Genomic DNA, 15657 nt, shown 5'->3' with positions numbered 1-15657 from the left:
ACCAAGATTCCATGGCATGTAGGGCTTCCTCTCTTACTTATATGGTGATTTTCAAGATGCTTGTTGAAGTTTGAGTCTTCAATTTGTAAACAATCTCAAGAAACCTTATTGAAAAGGCCTACTAGGGTTGGTAGCAATTAAGCCTCTTATTTGGGTTTTTGGTCTCTAACTTCACAATCTTCCAAAGTAGTTTCCAAAAAAATCTAATATTCCAATACCATTTTTAGATTACTCCAAGATTCACCTAGTTTTTGGTCACCAAGGCGTCCGTACAATACCAAACCAAGATACCCCCACTTTTAAGGGTTTTGTGGGGTTTCAACAATAGGTTACTAGGGTCAATCAAAATCCTTTCAAGTTGGAAAATTCAAGAATTTGATCTTGGGTTTAGGTTCCTACCTTTGATACTCTTTCTAACCATGTGGCTAGATTGACCATTTCAATCCATCTGTCATGCTTCTTAACCATGGATCTACTGATCTTCACCTAGTTAGGTAGCCTCCTACTTGCTTAGGGCTTTTCTTTAAAAAAATAAAACCATATCACAATCACTCAAGAATGTATATATTTACAATATTTACAATTATTTTCTTGATTCTAAAGGGCCATAGTGATCTAACTGCTGCAATTCAAGAAAGAACCATTTTTTCTTGGTGCCACTCCAATCATGACAGTGAATTAGTAAATTACAAAATAATTTACAAAATCCCATCTACACTAATCTTAAGGAACCCAAATAAATCTGAAAAAAACTAAATTAAATCCTCTATCTAAAAAGGTAAAGCAAAGAGTTCAATCAATCCATTAGTATGTGGATTTTGGATGTGCAAGTTGACTATAATAGGAAATTGCTTGCTATTTGTAGTTGCTTCAAGATTGAATCCATACAACCTCATCACCAACCCCTCCCCTATGCATGAAATGGTGTTCTTATACTTCTTGGAATATGTGGTGCCCTTATGTATGGACAAAAAATTAAATCTTTGCAAATTTCTTGGTTTTGCAAAATATTGACAATATTGTAATGTCATTAGCAACTTTCCTCCAACTCACACCTTGACCACTCCTAGACTTCAAGGGAACACAAATGGGTCTAGTATGATCCAAAATACTTTATAAATCTATTTCTTAGCTATGGATTCTATTCAAGGTTTGGTCAACCTTTGACCAACTCAGCCTCTAACAAGTAACTTGAGCATCCTTAAGACACTGTTTGACTCTAGAATTTCACACATTTCCCTACCTATGTACATGAAATTGCTCACACTCTTGGGGATTTATACTTATCCCTTATTCTTTGATGGTTAGCTAAAACCATTTACAAGCCAAAACTTCTTAGGACCTCAACTGTGATCCTAGGTGGTCCTACACCATTCTCCCCTTGCAACAAAGAGACTAACTAGGATCTCAAGGTAAAAAATCCACACTAATACCAAACTTTTTGAAATAATTTTCAACTACCCAAGTAGCCTCTATAGTAGGATGAAATTTCCACTTAATTATGTGCTCCATGAGATTTTGTGCCTAGTCTTCTTCTTCAACCTAGAATCAAGTATCCTCTTAGCTTGTGGCTTGTCTTGAGTAGCTATGCTAATGTCTTTGACCTCCTTATTGACCTCTGATTTCTTTGTTTCCTTTGTCAATCTAGGTTCTTTATATGAAATCACATCTTTAACATTGAAGATAGATGAAAGGGCCAACTCCTTAGGCAAGTCTATCTTTTATGCATTTTGACCATACTTGGCAAAAACCTTACATGGTCCCATCATCTTCATATGAAGTTTTCTTGGAACTCTATTTTTTAATCTAGACTTGCTTAGGTGCACTAACACCCAATCTCCCACTTAAGACTGAATGTATCTTCTTTCCTCATCTACCTTGCTCTTAAATTTATAATTTGCCTCTATGAGAGTCTTCTTGACCTGATCATGGATCTCCTTCATGGATTAATAAAAGTGTTTAGCATGCCCACTGATTCCTTCACGCTCCTTGAACTCTCTAAGCTAACAAACTCCACTTGGATGAAGGCCATAGACAATTTGGAATGGGCTCTTACTAGTGACTCTATTGGTACTATCATTGTAAGAAAACTTAGCCTATGATATGACCTAATCCCATGACTGTCCACACACTTTGGTTAAGCATCTAAGTAAGTTCCCAAGCACTCTATTGATGACCTCTATTTAACCATAAATTTGGGGATGGTATGCCAAACTATGAGCCAAATTAGTGCCTAATATCCTCCATAACGTCTTCCAAAAATGCCCCATGAACTTGACATCCCTATCTGACATAATGATGATAGGTAGACCATGAATTCTAACCACTTACTTGAAGAAAAGGTGTACTATGTAGCTAGCATCATGAGTTGTCTTGCATGGTATGAAGTGGCTCATTTTACTAAATCTATCTACTACTACAAACATACTATCAAAACCAAATTTTTTCCTTGGTAAACGAACTATGAAATCCATGATTATGCATTCCCAAGGTCTATTAGGTGTTGGTAAGGGATGATATTAGCCAAAATTTGAAGAGGTCCCTTTACCCTTTTGAAACATGACACATTGTTCAACATATTTTTTGATATCCCTTTGCATTCTTGGCCAATAGTAGTACCTACTCACAAGCTCTAAAGTTTTATTCAAACAAAAGTGCCCACTCAAACTTCCATTGTGCTTTTCTTGGATGAGGTTTTCCCTCAGAGCACCCCTCAAAATGCATAATTGATTATCTCTAAACAAAAAACCATTTTTTAAGGTGTAGTTAGAAAACTCACTATGAAAATTATTGTTAAATGATGAGCATACCTTATAAGCTTCTTAAAAGTATCCATCTCCTTCATAGAGATCCTTGAATCCCTTTATTCCAATCTCTTTAACTATATTTCTTGGATTGTCAAGAGTCTCCTACTCAATGCATCTGCTACCTTGTTAGTTTTCTCCTTTTTGTGCTTAATGGTGAAAGTACATGCCTATAAGAACTTCATCCACTTAATGTTCGTCAAACTTAATTTCTCTTGTGTATTGATGAAGCTCAAAGCTTGGATATCAGTATAGACTACAAAATTATTAGACAAAAGGTAATGTCTCCATTTTCTAAGAGCTTGAAGTAGTGCATACAACTCTAAGTCATAGGAAGAGTATCTAGATTTAGCTTCATTTAGTCTTTCACTAAAAAATGTCGCTGGTATTCCCTCTTGACTTAGGACTACTTCTACAAAAATTTGACTTGCATCACATTCCATAATAAGAAATTGATCAAAACTTGGAAAAAATAGAATTGGTTATATAGCAAGCTCCTTCTTTAACTTCTAAAACCCTTCATCTCCTGATTTAGTCTATGAAAACTTGGTCTTGACTCTTCCTTTGATAGTATCTAGTATGGGTGCACATATTTCCCTAAATCTTCTCACAAACTTCCTATAGAATTGGGCCAATCCATGGAAACTCTTGACTTTTATCCTTGTATTAGGAGTAGGCTATTTTAGAATGTATTCTATCTTTCTTGGATCCATTTTCAAATCACCTTAGGAAACTACATAACCTAGATACACCAACTCTTGTTTCATGAACTCACTAGGTTATCTTTCTAAAGATGACGATTTTATCTAAGTACACTATTACAAACTCACCGATATAGTCCTTCAAGACTTCAGTCATCAATCTAATAAATGTACTTGGTGCATTTGTAAGACAAAAAGGTATAACAAGCCACTCATAAAGACCCACTATGGGTTTAAATATAGTTTTCCATTCATCCCCTTCCTTAATCCTAATTTGGTGATAACCACTTTTAAGATCTATCTTGGCATAGTACCTTGCACCACCTAGACAATCCATCATGTCTTCTATTCTAGGAATAGGAAACCTATATCTAATAGTGATCCTATTTATGACCCTAGAATTAGTACACATTATCCACTTACCTCTTTTCTTGGGTGCTAAAACTAGTAGGACTTCACATGTGTTGATGCTCTTTCTAATGAGGCCTTGAGCTAACAATTCTTGTACTTTTCTAGCTATCTCTTTGTTCTAATTTGGAATCATCTTGTAGACAACTTTATTAGGCAAGGATGCCCCTAGTGAAAAGTCAATTTGATGTCTTATGGATCTTTGAGGAGGCAAGGTAGTTGGTTTTCCATCACATTCAACATCTTGAAACCTCTCAAGTAATTGCTTCACTTCTTGAGGAATGGTGGACTATTTTGTGTTCTCCTCCTCCTTGGGCTTTAACAAAATGGCATACCCTACTCCCTCTTCATGTTTGATTTTATTAAAGAATTCTTTTCCACTCATCAACATGTTATGTACTTTTTTTTTTGTTTCATTAGATTCATCTTCCACTAAAGACTATATTTTGTAAGTCACCCCACTCTTCTTGAAGGTATATACATTCTTCCTTCCTTTGTGTACAAAATCTCTATCAAATTGCCATGGCTTGCACAAAAAAATATGACAAGAATCCATGGGCAACACATCACAAAGTATTTTTTTACTATACTCCTTAATGGAAAGGTTTACCCAAGCCTATTCATTCACTAACACATTTTTCCCCTTATTCAACCATGCTACTCTATAAGGATGAGTATGAGGTTTCTTAACAAGTTTAAGCTTTTCTACTACATCCTTTGATATAATATTATCAATAAACCCTGAGTCTATAATTACTTTGCACACTTTTCCAAGGATCTTGCATTTGATCCTAAACAATGACCTCCTTTGCTCAGGTTCTTCTCTATTTGGTTCTCTAATCATAAATCTTTTGAACATCAAAGTTTCCCCCTTTCTAAAGAAAGACACATCTAAATTGGTGACATCATCTTCTCCCCTTTAAGCATATGTTACTTTCTTCTCTCCTTGATATGAAAAGGTGGCCTTATTAGGGCATCTATAAGCTAGGTGTCCTAAGTTACCACAGTTATAGCATTTCATCCTAGCAAAGTGGGAGCTTCTACCAAAACTACCAAATCTTCCTCTTCCTCTACTGTAGTTACCCTTTCTACTACTATCACTACTTTTCTCATTGGTCTTAGAGTCTCCTTTATTCTTGGAGTCACTACTCCTTTCCCCACATCCACATCTATGGCTGCCTCTTGCATCTCTATCTCTACCTCTTCCCCTATCATTGGAATCTTTCCTCTTCTTTTTACTCTCTTCCACTTTAAGAGCCAACTAAAAACACTTGTAAATAGTGGTGGGAGTCCATAGACTAATTTATTCTTGAATCCCCCATCTCAAGCCTCCTAGATAACTAGAAACCTTCACACTTTCATCTGCTTGGATCTTGGATCTTAAACATAGTTTTTGAAATTCCTTTGTATAAGAGGCAACACCCATATCCTTTTGCTTTAAGTTTTGTCTCTTCTTGTAAAGTTGTATCTCATAATCTTTAGGCATATAATTTTCTTTGATTTTGGTTACCATAGCCTTCTAATTAGTTATTGGCTTCTTTTTTTCCTTATCCATCTCTTCTTGAAGAAACTACCACTACGTTAGGGTTGGTCTCCTCAATCTTGCCTTTGCAAGCTTTACCATTTGATCCTTTGTGACTCCTTCACATTCAAAGTGATTCTCCATGCCCTCTATCCATTCCATTACCAATTTTTAATCCATATTTCTTGTAAACAAGGGTATACCTTCAAGTGACTTTTCACTCATTGCCTTGAGGGCTTTGAGGAAAGGTTCTTCTTGCATTGGAGGATCTGGTTTAGGTTCAATATCTTCTTCATATATGGATTTACCCTTGTCTTCATTCTCTTCTAGCTTCCCTTTGACTTTATCTATTGTCCCACTAACTTTTTTAAGTTTTTGTTTCATGGCCTCTAAGGACTTTTCTAGAATCCTATTTCTATCCCTTTTCTCTATTGAATCCCTTGCTAGCTCTACATTTGTCACCATGGTGCTCTCACCTATTGAAACACCTTTCAAATTAGACATACACTTAGCCCAAATATTTTACTAGCTCTATTACCAATTTGATGAGGAGGAATTTCTAACTTGTCTTAGCCTATCTACCTAGACACTCAAGCCTCTCCTATGGCCTTCCTAGGGTCTTATCCTCACCCTAACTCTAAGGGGATTCTTCTCCTATTCCCCAACTTCACCAATCCACTCCCACCAATTTGTAACTGTTCACTAACTCCAAGGCTATGCTTCATTACCTTTCTTGAATCCTACCATAGGATTAACAAAGTCTCTCACTAGTATCCTATGGCATGTAGGGCTTTCTCTCTTACTCATCTGGTGATTTTCAATATGCTTTTTGAAGTTTGAGTCATCAATTTGTAAATGATCTCAAGAAACCTTATTGAAAATGCCTACTAGGGTTGGTAGAAACTAGGCCTCCTATTTGGGTTTTTGGCCTCTAAATTCACAATCTTTCAAAAGAGTTCCAAACAAATACTAGATTCCAATACCCTTTTTAGAGTACTCTAAGATTCACCTAGTTTTTGGTCACCAAGGTATCCATACAATACCAAACCAAGATACCCCTACTTTTAAGGGTTTTGTGGGCTTCCAATAGAAAGTTACTAGGGTCAATCAAAATCCCTTCAAGTTGAAAGCTCATAGAATTGGATCTTTGGTTGAGATGCCTATATTTGATACTCTTTTGAACCATGTGATTGGATTGACAATTTCAATTCAACTATCATGATTCTTGACCATTGATATGCTGATCTTCACCTAGCTAGGTAGCCTCCTACTCACCTAAGGCTTTTATTTAAAAATAGAAAACCATCTCACAATACTCTAAAATGTATATATTTATAATATGTATAGTTCTCTTCTTGATTCCAAAGGAGCATATTGATTTGACTGCTAAAATTTAACAAAGAGGCATTTTTTCTTCATGCTACTCCAATTAGGATAGTGAACTAGTGAATTAAAAAAGAATTTACAAACACCTACCTACACTAATATTTAGGAAACCAAATCAATATAAAAAAAACTACATTAAATCTTGTATCTAAAAAGGTAAAGTAGAGAGTCTAATCAATCCTAATATGTGAATTTTAGATGTGCAAGTTGACTATAAGAGAAAATTGCTTGTTGTTTTCTATTGCTTCAAGATTGAATCCATACAATCTCATCACCAAACCCTCCCCTAAGTATGAAATAATGTTTTTATACTCCATGGAATGTGTGGTTTTCTTCTATATGAAAAAAGAACTAAATGTTTGCAAGTTTCTTGGTTTTGCAAAATTTTGACAATGTTGTAAAAAATGCAACTTTGCAAAATGCAAAGTTGTCATTAGCAACTTTCCTCCAACTCACACCTTGACCACTCCTAGACCTCAAGGGACCCAAAATGGGTCTAGTATGATCCATAATCACTTGCTAACACTATTTCTTTGCTATGGAGTTGTAGTCAAGGTTTGGTCAACCTTTGATTGACTCAGCCTCTAACAAGCAACTTGAGCATCCTTAAAACACTCTTTGACTCTATAATTTCACACATTTCCCTAACTATATATAGGAAACTACTCACACTCTCAAGGCTTTATAATTATCCCTTATTATCTGATGGTTGGCTAAAAAAATCTACAAGCCAAAACTTATTAGGACCAACTATGACCCTAGGTGCTCCTGCACCAATCTCCTACTTATCAATTGAAGAGCTTAAGGGGATCTTTAATGAATGGTTAGTAAGGCATAAAGCTTGGAAAAGGTTTTGAAAATGGGGTTAAAGAAAAGTGGGTATAACCATGAAAGAAACTCTGTAGTTAAGTACGTTCAAGATGGAGTACTATTGGGATGGGTGACCTCTAGGGAACTCATAGTGCTTCAACCTTATGAACATCACCTAGATGCAATAAGTTTTAAGTGTTCCATTCAATCTCATTAGAAATAGATTCATGCGAATCACTAATCATGAAACATGGGTCAATGAGTTTGACTTAAGAACTACATAGTTGAATCCTGATAACAACATCATGATTTGACTTTATATGGAAATATTTCCTACTTATCAATTAATGACTTGAAGGGGATTTCTAATGAATGTTTCATAAGGCATAGCACTTGGTGAAGGTTTTTAAAATGGGGTTTCAAGAAGAGTTGATTTAACCATAGAGAAAACTTGGTAGTTAGGTGCATTCAAGCTAGAGTAGTACTAGGATAGGTGACCTCTTAGGAAGTCCTTGTGCTTCACCTCTGTGAGCATCACCTAGATCCTTTGAGTGTTAATCCATTCATTATCATTAGAGATGGGTTCATATGAACCACTACTAATGAAACATGGGTTAATGAGTTTGGCTCAAGAACTACATAGTTGAATCCTGATAGTAATATCACAATTTGACTTGTGAAAAAATATCTTACTTTGATCAATTGATGAGCTTAAGGGGATTTCTAATAAATGGTTCATAAAGCACACCACTTGGTGAAGGTTTTTCAAATGGGGTTTCAAGAAGAGTGTGTTTGACCATGGAGGAAACTTTGCGGTTAAGCATACTCAAGTTGGAGTAGTACTAGGATGAGTGACCTCCTAGGAAGTCCTATTGCTTCACCTTTATGAGCATCACCTAGATCCAATGAGTGTTAAGTGTTCCATTAATTATAATGAGAGATGTGTCCATGTGAACCACTACTCATGAAACATGGGTCAATGCGTTTGACTCAAGCACTACATAGTTTAACCCTGATAAGAATATCAAAGTATTGGTATTGTTATACTCTTGAAGATGTCAATTGTTCTCACTATCAAGCTTATGAAATTGTTCACGAGAAAATATTAAAGCTTCATCTTCATCATGAGATGAATGAGAAGAGTCATTCAACATGGAAGGATTGGGATCATGGGAAACCAAATTGTCACCAATGTTTCTAAAGAGAAGAGAAGATTCTACATCAAAGAAATCTATGATCCTATGGCTTTGCCTAATGAGAATGCTATAAGTAGGTGTTAAGGTAATAAAAATCATACAAAATGAAAGGAAAATGGGAAATCACACAAAGGGGAATCTAACATTGAATTATGAACTAAATCTAAAAGAAGACACACAATATAATCTAAATAAAATTAAATGCAACATGTAGAGAGAAAGTACATGCGATGTATTCATTAATAAGATAACAGAATCTAACTATAAAATCAAAAGAGGAATTTTGATAGTCAGGTTCACCAATATGTAAAAGGTGAAATGTGAAGAAATTGGAAAAGGTCTCAATTGCTTCACATTTTGGGGTGGGGGTTGACCTTATACCTCAAATGGAAGTTAAGAAGATAAGTCCTTTCAATTCCAACTTTAAGGTAATTAGATCTACGAAGATTAGTGTGTTCCAAATGATAAAGGAGCACCAATACAAATAAATATGTAATGATTATAGAATTAGAGAAATAATTCAAGATCCTTAAAACCCTAATGTAGCAAGAGCTATGAAATTTAATCAAGATTATGTTAGAAATTTTTAGAATAACTAAGAAGAGAGCCGTGAATTACTTACTCAAGCTCCATATGTACCATTTGAATAATAAAACATAAACATTCACTATTTTTCTTATCATGTTGTTGCTTTATCTCTACTGTAACTCTAAAATTACTATTTTAAACATAACTTTCTTTGCTTAATGAAAACATTATCATATCTAAAAACACATAAAAGATTCAATACCATTTTGACACTAGAATTTTACATGGAAAACCAATTTGGGAAAGACCACTAGCAAAATGTCACTAATTTTCACTCTTTTGAAGTGAGAACTATTAGGAGCCAAACTTGTTAAAGGTTTACAATACACACTATTAAATTTGACCTAGTTATAATATTTAATCACCCTCTTAGGAGTAGCCTTGTCAGAGGACTTTGATAATTCCATTTAGAATGTCACCTAGTTAGAAGATTTACATAGACTGTTAATCAACCTCTGTCAAAAGGATTTCAATAAAAACTATTTACAATGATTAGAAAGAAAATAGTAGGTTTGATAAATCACTTTGTATGTTCAGATTTTTGTTTAGTCCTTGTGCTAACTCACTGATAAGCTCCACATTGTCATCTCTCTATCTTTTATTTTCTTGGCACCCCTTTAAGAAATCAACCTTCACCTCTCAATAACACTTAAGCCATCTTTCTTAGATTAACTTATCAATATCAATAGCATCTATGTAAGCTCTCTCTTTTAGCTTCGCATCCACCAACACACTCTTGTGTTCACCCTTGTATGTCTCTAATCCACCTTTGTCTATATGACTTGCTCATAAGCATTACACTCACACTTCACACTCTACACTCTCATTTATTTGACTATGTACCTCTTTAAATAGGTAATTCTTGCTTTACCAATTTCCACAATCACTGTAGATCCTAAGGTTTATGATCAGGTTCAACATGAGTCATTGTATCTATCCATCTTCTTGATCTTCCTCTAGAAACTTCTCTAGAATCTGTCTGTTAGGTCTTTACCTAATCCTTGCTTTGAATTTAATGATCCAAATCACAAATCTTATCTTTAACATGGTTTACATCTCTCAAGAAATCAATTAAGTTGGCTAGGAATCATGATTTCCTCAAAATTCATTCTCAACATTGTCACTCAACAATCTCTAAATTTTGATACTTGGTCATCACTGAAAAGCTCAGTTACTGTAAAAATTCTATCTCAACATCAACTATCTTGCTCGGTCGATACTAATGCTTGGTCAAAACTAGATTTTCTTAGCACTAACTATAGCTTAGTTGACACTAGCATCACTTAGTATTCCCTAGCCTTTTACTCTATTTCTCGACTTAGCTTAACATTCCTGATATAAACAATCACTTTGTTTTATCAAAGTCTATCTAATCAAGTGTCCATTGTAACTTCCTTTTCATTACTCAACCTTTCCTCTAGGTTCTATTGTTATAAGCAATATCTCAAATACTCTTCATCAATCACATAGATATGATATTTAGATTAGGTAGCAATATTACTTATCAAATAGATTTGACATCAATGACAAAATAGAAATTGATAGCAATTGTTCCAATTGCAAGTTTCCAACAATCTACCCCTTTGGCATTGATGGAAACATCTCAAACATCTTAAATACTAGCAGCAGTTGAGTAAACTTGGTTACCATACAATCCAAAAGATTTTTACTATCATTCTGATTCTCTTTTTTGATTTTTGATTTTCTCCCATTGAAATGATAGGTCTCATCTTCTTCTTTGAACTAGTCTATATCTCCCTCTTTCTCTTTGTCTTAAGTATCTCTCCATCTTTGACAGAAACCACTACAAATTAAGAATATCCCTATATATTCTCCCTTTTTAGTATCTCTCCCTGTTTGACAACAATGCCAAAGACACTTAGCTTTCTTATTTTGTGTTTCAAACTCTTCATACATCTGAATTATGTAGATTTTTCATGTCTAGCTGATATCTATCATCTATTTATGACTGATCTATTGTGTTGTACTAAACTATTCTACCTTAGGTATTTCTCAAAGTAGAGTTGTATTGCATCAATGTGTAAGATATTCTAATGACCACATTTGATGCAACACACCATGTCCCCTTAAGTAGCTTTGGTTAGGGAAATCACCCCAAATTCACCTCTAAGATATTCATGAGCATCTTTAGGTAAGAATTTAGTGACTATGTTAGCAATTTGTTCTTTGGTGTGTACATATTCTAACTTCACATATTTTTTCTTGAACTAATTCCCTCAAGTAGTGATACTTGATAGCAATGTGCTTTGTCTTAGTGTTCATCACTAGATTCTTTGAAATGTTGATAACACTTGTGTTATCACAGTAGATAACCACTGGATTTGTAATATCTTCTTTCATACCTTTTAGTAATTTATTAATCCACATGATCTTTGAATAGTTCACCATGATTTCCACATACTAGGCTTCAACTATTGATTGGGAAATACAATTCTTCTTCTTGCTTGTCCAGGACACCAATCTCTTTCCTAGAAAGAATGCACCTCCACTAGTGCTTTTTCTATCATCAATATTACTTTCCAAATATGAGTTAGTGAATACCTTTACTTTAAATCTATTACTTTTCTTGTAATAGAATCCATAGTATTTTGTGCCTTTCAGATATTTCATTATCCTTTTTACAACCATCATGTGATTCTCTTTAGGATTTTCTGAAAATATAGCAACTATCCCAACTGCTTAAGCAATATCTGGTCTGCTATGAACAACATATTGTAGTTTTCCAATCATGGATTCATATAAGGTCTGGTTCTCTTCAATAGAATCATCATTCTTAGATAGCTTATGCCCTATAAACATAGGTGTGCTCACTGGCCTTGAATCTTCATACCAAAAGTCTTTAGTAACTCCTTGATGTATTTGGATTGAGTAATAAAATCATTTGACATACTTGTAATCCAACAAAGAATTTGATTTTACCAAACATAGACATTTAAAATTTCTTATTCATTTCATCAGCAAATGATTTGCATAATGCTTCTCTTCCTCCAAATATAATATCATCAACAAATATTTCAGATAACAATACTTCATTGTTCCTACAATTATTCAAGTATAGATTACTGCTATTAGTTTTCCTTTCAAAAAAAATTTCACCAAATAGTTATTTAGTCTCTCATACCATGCTCTTGGGGCTTGTTTCAATCCATAAAGGGCTTTGTTTAGTTTACATACCATATTCTTCTTGTCTAGATCCACAAATCCTTTATCCTATTTAATGCACACTTCTTCCTCAAGTATACCATTTAAGAATGCAAACTTAACATCCGTTTTATATACCTTGAAATTCTTGTAGGTTGAGTATGCAAGTAGAGCTTTGACTACTTCAAGTCTTTCCATAGGAGAAAATGTTTCTCCATAATCAACTCCTTCTTGAGTAATACTAGTTTTGCCTTTTTTCTTGTTATTTCACCATTTTCATTAAGTTTGTTTCTAAAAATCCATTTTGTCCCAACAAATTTTTTGTCTTTAGATCTTGGCATTAAAGTCTGAGTATTGTTCTTCTCAATCTAGTGAATTTCCTCATTCATTTCTTGAATCCAATCTTCATTTTCTAAGGCATATTTTACTGATTTGGGCTCAAATTCACAAAGTAGGTATGTATCATCTTTGAGTCTTTTTCTTGTCATAACACTTGATTCAACATTACCAATGATTCTTCTAGGTTTATGATGTCTTCTCACATATTTTGGTAGCACATGTAGTTTCCTTCTTTTTTCTTCAAAAGGTTCATCTTGGAAAATGATCTTACGCTCATTTTCTCTTTCTTGTTCAGGTTCTAATTCATGTTCTGTATGCTCAACATTTTCTATTTGATTGTTGGCATTTCTTATCTGTGACTGGACATCTTTAGTCTGTTGCTTGCCACCCACTCTCTACTACTCAACAATTTGTATTTGCACTTCATCATTTCCTGTCTATTGGGAAATTATAGCTTAATTTGCTTGTTCATTTTGAGTGATAGGAGAACCATCATCCACATAGATGAATGTACTATAATCTTCTAGTTCTTCATTACATGGAATACCACTTTTCTCTAGAAACTCACCAACTTTCACATTTGCACTTTCCACAAGTTTGTTAGTGTTAGAATTCAAACACTTGTAAGCTTTACTCTTGGTAGAATATCCTAGGAATATACCTTCATCAATTTTTGCATCAATTTTTTTGTTCCTATTATCTTTAAGTATATAGCATTTGCTTCCAAATATTTTGAAATAATTGACATTAGGAGCATAACCATACCATAGTTCAAAAGGTGTAGCATTTGCACCTTTCTTGACTTGTACTCTATTCAGGGTATAAACAACACTACTAACAACTTCTCTCCAATATTTCTTTGATACACTATTCTCCATCATTAATGTTCTTGCATAGTCCATTATTGGTCTATTTATCCTTTTAGCATTTCCATTTTGAGGAGGGGTTCTTGGTGTTGACATCTATCTATCTTTTAATTCCTCTATCATTGCAGAATGTATTGAGCTCATTTGAAATGAATTCACCACCTTTGTCAAATCTCAAGCGCTTCAAACTCTTCCCTATTTCTTTTTCAACTCTGGCTAAATACCACTTAAATAGCTAAAAAAACCATATTTAACTTTAAAAAATACCACAGTCATCATCCTAGAGTAGTCATCAACAAATAGAATGAAATACTTATCTCCACAATAACTTTGAACATCAACGAGTCCACATAGGTTAGTATGAACCAATTCTGAAATGTCACTAGCAATGTATGTTTTTCTCTTAAAATTAGACTTGGTCATTTTTGCCAATTGACATTGTTTACACATAGCATTGTCAAGCTTCTTTAGTTCAGACAACCCTCTTACTTTCTTCATCTTACTAATACTTACCAAATTGTTAAAGTTCACATGACATAATCTCTTGTGCCATAACCAAACATCTTCTTTTTTGCAAATGAACATGTCTTATTAGATAAATCTAGATAGAACAAGTTACCTCTTGTATGATCACCAGTTCCAATTAGCTTCCCATCAACATCATGTATCTTGGTCTTGCTATTGTGAAATTCAACTTTCTAACTTGATTTATTCAGCTATGAAACACTCAAAAAGTTATATTTCAGTCCTTCAACCAAATAAACATTGTCACATGTTATCTTGTCGGTTAGTTGAATAGTACCTTTAAAGACCTTTCACAACACATGGGATATCATTACCAAATTTAACACATCTACTTTTGTATGGACCAATATCCTCAAATTTATCTTTTTCACCAGTCATATGATTGGAGCATCCACTATGAGTTATCCATCTATCACTCTTTTTTATATATGAGATTAGTGTAGTTTTCTCATCTTTATCAAAGTCTTCTTTCATAGCAACATAGACAACTTCATCATCATTACTCTAAGATTCATTGTCTATTTTTTCTTTAAAAATATAACAATATTGCTAATATTTTTCATCCTTGTTTCTCTTGTAGTCTCTTTCATCTCTTCTTCCTTTGCACTTTCCTTCCTTTCATCCTCATCTTCTCTATCAGGATACCTAGCAACAATATGAGCAACCTTGTTGCATGAAAAAGAAAAAGGTAATTTATCTTTGTATTTACCTCTTCCTCTTCCAAATATTTTTGCAATGAGGGCTTCAAGTTCATCAATCTCATCATCAAAAATGTCACTATTAGTTTTGACATGTTTTCCCTTTCTTTTGCTAACTAATTGTGAATTGAAAGAATATTCAATTGTAGTAGTTGTGTAGTTATCAAAGTTAGACATCTCAAAAGCAAAAAATCTACCAATTACACCTTCTAAGGTCAAAGTGTTACTTGGTATGCATCTTAGTTCTTGGATTTTAGAAAATCTAATGGCATATATAGGGAGTATATTCTTCAATACCTTTCTTATCACTATTTCATCTTTGATTTCTCCATTTACACCCCAAATAGTATTAACAACTTCTTTGACTCTTGTGAAATATTGCACTATGTTCTCACCTTCCATCATTCTCATGTCATCAAATTCACCTCTCAGGCTTTTTGATTTGACTCTTAAGATATTTTCATCACCTATATCTATGATTTTCAATTTGTCCCACATTTTCTTTGCATTATCTAAATCTTTTAGGTCATCAAAATTGGCATAGCTTAGGGCCAAGGAAATCTCCAACATTTCTTGATTGTGTTCTTACTTCTGCTTTAGTTATTTAGGAGTCAAAGGTGTAGTTGTTACCTTCACATACTCATAGTCCAAA

This window comes from Cupressus sempervirens, chromosome 8 (genome assembly GCF_028749045.1).
Source record: "Cupressus sempervirens isolate cs-2001-9-10 chromosome 8, ASM2874904v1, whole genome shotgun sequence".
NCBI classification, from domain to species: Eukaryota; Viridiplantae; Streptophyta; class Pinopsida; order Cupressales; family Cupressaceae; genus Cupressus; species Cupressus sempervirens.
The sequence above is the reverse complement of the archived record's forward strand: the minus strand, read 5'-3'. Positions refer to the sequence as shown.